The 7,497-nt window shown below is 33.6% G+C and overlaps 1 pseudogene; it reads left to right on the forward strand.

Moving 5' to 3' along the window:
- Window positions 1–3,631: 3,631 nt before the first annotated feature.
- Window positions 3,632–4,540, forward strand: LOC127684350 (olfactory receptor 4C11-like; annotated as a pseudogene).
- Window positions 4,541–7,497: the final 2,957 nt, after the last annotated feature.

The following is a 7,497-nucleotide window of genomic DNA, read 5'->3' on the forward strand; positions in this document are numbered from 1 at the left end:
GATACTACTTACACTCTAAACCTTTCTACTGTTTTTGGAGTTTGCTACACAAAAGGGAGTTGTATTGATTTGTTTCCTTCTCATTCACATTGAATATGTTTTCATTTCTTTCATAAAAAATGACTTTTCCCGAAATTTCTTATCACTGGAATCCATAATATTTCAGATGTTCTGTTTCAATTTTCCCTTCATTATAGAGATCCTGTTGTCAAGATGCTATGTAGTTTCGATCTTTTTGTTAATAAAAACCTTAAATGTCATTTCTATGTTGTGGCCACCACAGAAAAGCTATTAATTTCATTAAGGATGATTTCATTTCAGAAACATTGGGAAGAAAATTTAGATTTAAAACAATGTAAAAATTGGGCAAATAAACAACTTGAAATAAAAGTTTTATGAAACGGGAGGCTGTACTTGAGGAATGACAGTTAGCAATCCCGGGGAACAGGAATGGATAGCCACATGCCTGCCTTGTTTACATTGAGTGAACTAATATTTATAGGGAACCAATAGAGTCATATTGTTGTAATACGCACAATTACCTATGAATATTTGATGGTGAAGTTTTATATATTCAATGGGCAGAGAAGTGTTTGCCTGTGCTTGTCAGGGTGGTACACACCTCTCCCTCTCCATTACAGGTAACATGAGAATCTGGCTACAAACTGACCTCTGACATTTGAGGTTTAAGTAACTATGTGAGCATTATATCACATGATAAATTATTTTGTCTATCTGAAGATGATTTCTCTTCTTCTAATATAACAAAATAGTACCTTAAATATTTAACTATTTGGCTTACATTAATTTTTTTATTGAAATTGGATTTTGTTCCTACATTGTGTTTTGATGAGTTCTACCTCCTCAGACTCTTTTGATTTACCCATTGAAACTAAAGATAATTATAGATAGTAGAGAATGACTTCTATATTAAAAATAATATGATATAGGACTAAAGTAAAATAAATAAATTGGCAAATTGGACTAAAAGATATGTGAAGATTTTACAGCAAAAGAAATAATCACGGACAAAAGTCAGCTTTATTCTTAGCTAAAAAGTCCCACTATTTTGCTAGACTGAATTCTATTCAAAAATATATTAAAAGGGTTAGTAAAAGTGTGACATTTTCAGGGAAGATATAAAAATATAAGATGTCAATATGAAACTCATGTGAGACTAATGAAGTTTATTTATTTCTATCAATTAACCTATATAAATAACATCATAAAATAAAGTTATTATAAACTTTAGCTTCTCTGAAAAGTTATCAGACCTATAATTCTGGCCACATGGTTATGTAAGATAAGGAAATCACAGATACAAATAGACTCAAATTTCTCTGGAAGCAAATATTAGAAACTCGACATGTTTCTTTCTGCACAGAGGAATTGTGAATTCAAAGTTCTTTTGTTCTTACATATTTTTTTTGCTTTGTTGAATTCATAATAACCATAAAGTATTCAGAAATAAATTAATAATGAAGTTAAATAAAGATTGAAAGACAACTTATATTTATCAATGAAAACGATTCATTTAGCATTAGTTAAAATTTTTGTTTCAGGGTTCATTATATTTCATGAAGTTATTATTTATAAAATAAAAATCATAAGCAGCATAGGTTGCTCAAAAGAATATGCTATTATCATTATACTATTGTTATCATATTAAATTTAAATTGATATTTATGACTGAAAGGTGTAAAAGCAAGTGGCCATTGAAATGGATCAGGTAAAGAGTTGCTGTCATGCCTAACAAACAGATCAATTTCCTGGACCTACTAGGTGGAGGGGGAGAATTATTCTTTTGGCCTTCACATGACTGTGATGGCACAAATGAACATGCACATGCATACACACATACAGCATTCACATACACACACACACACACACACACATGCACATATATACACAAAGGTGAGAGAAAGGAAAAAACACATAAAGAAGTAAAGATATGACTTACAAACATACTAATAATTTTATAGAAATTGTACATCAAATTGAGGCAGTAACATTACATTGAGAACTTCTTTTAGTCACATAAGATACAAATATTTCAATACACAACCAAAAAATAACCAATAAAAATTAACATTGCAGCAAACAAATTTCTCATATAAAATTTAAAGAAAGTATTGAGTGTGTGTATGTGTATGTAAGTGTGTGTGTGTGTGTGTGTGTGTGTGTGTGTGTGTGTGTAGGACCTTTTTTTTTCTAAGTAACATTTTCTGGAGCAGAGAGTTAAGTAAAGGCCACCCAGAGACTGCCCTACCTGGGGATTCATCCTATAAACAGTCACCAAACCCCAACACTATGACAAGAGGCATGTACGAAAAGGAGCATGCCATAACTGTCTCCAGAGGGGCCCTGCCCGAGCCCTACAAATACAGAGGCAGAAACTAGCAACCAACTATTGGGGTGGGCCTCCCCAAAGGATGATCTGGAGGGTAGTCCAGAGGAGCTGAAGGGGTTTATAGCCCCATGGGTAGAACAATGATTTCGGACACCCAGACACCCCAAGACTCCCAGGGACTGAACCATCAACGAAGGGGTACACATGGTTCCAGCCAAAAATGTGGCAGAGGAATGCCTTGTTGGGCATCAGTGGGAGGAGTGGTCTTTGGTCAGGTAAAGGCTCAATAGAGGCCCCAAAAAAGGGAAATGGACAGGGGTGGGGGATGGGGGAAGGTGGGAGTGTGTCGGGTATAGGGGCATATACAAGGAGGCAGGGGGTGGGAGGAGGGGTAGGGAATCTTTGGGGAGGGGGCTTTTGGGAGGGGAGAAATTGGGAAAGGTTTTACCATTGGCAATGCAAATGAAGAAGATACTCTATTAAAAAATAAAATAAAATCTCTAATGGAATCTAAAACTCACAGCAAGAAAATGTTGCACTTCTAATGGAATCAGTCTAAATGTAATGAAAACAATAAAGTAGACTTTTCTTTGATTATACCAAACTTAAATATTGTCCAATCCCTTATGTTCTCACAGTAAATTGTTATACTGAATAAAGAGGTAATATTAAAATTGGATTAAATACATTTTTATAAAGTATAAATCATCTGGGAGCTAAAGGAGACAGGGAACATATAAACAAAGAGGTAGTGAATTGAGATGAGATTTGTGTTATAAAAGAAACGCTGGACTTAGTGGTTTATTGCATTAGGTATTGCTTTTTATATTATAGATCACAAGGAAAGAATCAGCAATAGGTCTACATGTACATGTGAATGTATGCACGGATAAAATGCTTATTTTTGAAAGCTCTCCAAATGAGTAAAGAAAATGTTTGAGTTTATACCCTCCCAACACACCCAACAGACAAATAAGCTTTTCCTAAATTTCCTAATCAACACAACACATCAAGTTTCAAAGGAAAAACAAACTCTACACTTTGAAATATCAATAGGAATTAGTCCATTAAGCTTCTGAGTCAACAGGAAATCGCATTAAGACACAGGTATTGATGTTGAACTTTTACAGGATTCTCCAGGGATTTTAAAAGCAGGTGAGATTATCAGCAAAGGTAGAATCAAGGAATTTCAATATCAGAATATTGATCTCAATATATCATTTCTTTGTTTGTAGGTTAAATATTTTTCAGCCAGTCCTATCTAATACAGCCACTGATAGGATGCATAACAGTGTGACTGAATTCATTTTGTTGCAGTTGATTCAGGATCCAGAAAAAGAGAAGGCAATATTTAGAGTCTTCGTGATTCTTTACCTTATGACTTTAACAGGGAACTTTCTCATTGTGATAACCATTAAGATGAGTCAGAAACTTGAGAGTCCCATGTACTTTTTCCTCTTCTATTTGTCTTTGCTGATGCTTGCTTCTCCACGATGACAGCACCTAGATTGATTGTGGATACTCTCTTGCAGAAAAAAATTATTACCTACAGTGAATGTATGACTCAGGTCTTCACAGCCCACTTCTTTGGGTGCACAGAGATCTTTGTGCTTATTCTCATGGCCTTTGACCGCTATGTAGCAATCTGTAAGCCTCTACAATATACAACTACAATGAACCAGCATATCTGTGGTATATTAGTGATTCTTGCCTGGGTAGGGTCTTGTATTCACTCTTCAGCATATATTTTCTTAGCCCTAAGATTACCATTCTGTGGCCCAAATGTGATAGATCACTATTTCTGTGATTTGCAGCCCTTGTTGAAACTTGCCTGCATGGATACCTATGTGATAAATTTGCTAGTTGTGTCTAATAGTGGTGCCATATGTATGGTAAGTTTTGTAGCACTGCTTATTTCCTATATTTTCATCTTATACTCTCTGAGAAACCACAATGCAGAACGAAGATGAAAAGCCTTGTCTACATGCACTTCCCATTTCATTGTGGTGGTCATATTTTTTGGTCCATGTGTATTTATATATATATGGCCACTAATCACTTTACCTATAGACAAGATGATTGTCTGTGTTTTATACAATAGGGACACCTTTGCTGAACCCTCTTATCTATACTCTGAGAAATTCAGAAGTAAAAAGTGCTATGAAAAAGTTGTGGTGTAGTAAAGTATGACTTTCACTGAAAAACATTATGTGAGGATTCTAAAATATAGCTCTTTAAATGATTAATTTCAATACATAGACAGGAAAACCAAACTATTTCTGAGAGTATACAATCAGGGTACATATGTATTAATGTACAAATAATAAAGCGGGGACAGGGAGATTGCTTATGGAGTAAATATATTTGCCCCAAGCTTGATGACTTTAATGAGGTGAGTATAATTCCTGAAACCCACATGGTTAAAGGAGAGAATAACCTCCAGCAAGTGTCTCCTCATCTACTAAGATATATCACGTTGTGCATGAATATATAAATATCAATACATGAATAAATACAAGCAAAAAAACTTAAAAGCTAGAATTTGTTTCAAAACTCATACATAGATAGACGTTTAATAATTAATTATGTATGTATATGATATGAATATTTTAAAATAGGAATAAAATGAATATTTTGGAATAGTTTACCTTATTAACACCCCATGAGTACTAAAAATAATGAGAGGGAAGAGGTTTGTTTGTTGGCTTTAAACAGTATAAGAAGTTCAAATTTTATATATTCAGGAATGAAAGTCAGAGCTGGAGTTCATCCCTTTTGCTATCTGTGTGTTTTAAACTATATATTTTCATTTTTAGTACAATCTAATCCATATTATTATAAATCACACTCATTCTGACGTTTTCATCTCACAATGAAGCATAATCATTTTATTTCACCATCACAAGTTATAAATTACATGGAAACACAGAAATACCCCCTTCAAGTGATAATAGTCTGCTGAGTATAATTCAGTGGGTGTGGACTTAGTTAATATTCAGAAGGCTTTGTGTGTCATCCTGAGAACAAAAAAAAAATGATAAAGTTTGATGAAAAGGATTATACTGTGTCACAGGAGTATTTCCCATTTTAACACTGGATTATGATCACAAAAATCATTTCTAACAATTTTCTTATGAACAAGTGATAGGAGAGTATGTCTTGATACCCCCAAAAATATTTCAGAAATTTTCTCATTTCCTATTCACTAATATCAATTGTTTATAATATGTGTATCACATTGATATACATAATTTTCATTACTTTATGTCTTTATGTTTTGTTTTCAATACCCATGATGATTTTTAAATATTATCACTTCTTAAGTAATTCAGAAACTGGTAAACATTTAATTCTGATCTTGCATTGGTCCTTCTAACTTCCTATATTAAAAAAAAGGCCTGTTTACCAGTCTTTAAATACCAGCTCACAGAGTTTCATGACTCTTCTCAGTCTTACATAAAGCAGAGTGACAAATTCCCCAGATATAAAAATAGACCTCTATCCAAAACTAATATGCTCAATTCAAATACCCCAAGGCAAATGGTGTTACTGAATATCATTGAGCAAAGGTTCAGAAACACCTAGAAGATATGCACCCAGGCATGCCTGTGAGGGATGCTATAGCATATATTGATTAAGTGGGAAGACACACCTTAAGTGTGGCTAATACATCTCTATAGACTGCAGCATTCTGGGCATAATTAAATAGGAGGAATATTCTGTTTCTCACAGACTCAATAATTTTTGAAATTATTATGTGACAAAATATATATGAATATTAAAAATAAAGTATCCAAGAAGTTGATATTATCAAAGTATGAAAAGCTATATTCTATCATCACCTAAGATTGAGGATCTGAAAATGAGAAAGACAGTGTCCAAGGAGATAGGTAGTTGTGGAAGAAATGAGATTAGCTACCACAGGATACCTACCATCATGACTCTCCAGCATACTGGTCCATATCTTCAAACTGAGAAGCTAAATAAGACATTCCTCATTAAAGTTACTTTTGTCATAATATTTTTCACAATAATATGAATTACAACAAATAAAAACCAATTAACCCTCTGCTCTCTATTGCTATTTTCATACAGCATAGTGTCATAACCTTGAAATTTCCAAATAACTAGGTCTTTCAAAAAAGCTGGTAGAAAAGTTACCAATATAAGGAACTCAAACTATGTGCAGTGATGAATATGTCTCTTTCTTTGTTCTTGTCATTTCATGTTGGGTGTGTGTTAAAATACTGTACTTTATTCAATAATTTCTGTAGTTATTGCGACAAAACAGAAATATTAAAAATAAAATATTCAATCTTTGAACTTTTTAAAGTGTTAAAAGTTACTCTCCATCTTCTGTCAATCTCTAGAATCTGAAGATAAAAAAGATGACAATGTCAAAGGAGACGTGAGGGAGATGTATGTAGAATAAAGGAACACCTTATTTGAACTATTGTTTTATAAACGGACTCACTGACTTGGTCTATCTTAATGAGGGTATATTCTGCTTATTCTTGTTGATGTTTTGTGGCCTCTCAAAGATATTTGCCCTGACTTATCTAATTATGACCCTTTGTGCAAGAGGTATCACTGAAAACACATTCTTATCTATTAAAAAGGCCCATCCTTCCATACATGCTGTATCACATAAGAATTCTAAGTGATTTTCCATGAATAGTAAGTGGAATCTGCCAATCCCTTTCTAGTCCTGAGAATAAGAGTTTACTGTAGGCTCATATTTTTCCAAACGTAGTTTAATAACTTGTTAGGAAAAACACTGCCATTACAGAAGAGTTCCAACCAGAAATTCTCATTCTTATCTTCTACAAAATCAACAAATGCTTACTCTTGCTAAAATTTTTATGGCCTCAGTTTTTTAGGCCACCAATAGGTTGGTTTTCAGGTTAAATAATTGAAAAACACAATGATATCTACTTGCATTTTGAGCTTGCATGGGCACACATGTACACAAATCCCTACACCAAATTTGAGTGAGGATCAATCAGATCTTTTGAAAAACTGATCAAAATCTGTTATGCCAAACTGCCAGGAGTCATCTAGGAGAAACTAAAAACTAGCAAGTGATTTTCCTGATATGCTTCAGCTGTGGACTTTAAAGTTATGATAGATTCTCTCCTTTGCCCAAG

This window comes from Apodemus sylvaticus, chromosome 5, assembly GCF_947179515.1.
Source record: "Apodemus sylvaticus chromosome 5, mApoSyl1.1, whole genome shotgun sequence".
Taxonomy (NCBI): domain Eukaryota; kingdom Metazoa; phylum Chordata; class Mammalia; order Rodentia; family Muridae; genus Apodemus; species Apodemus sylvaticus.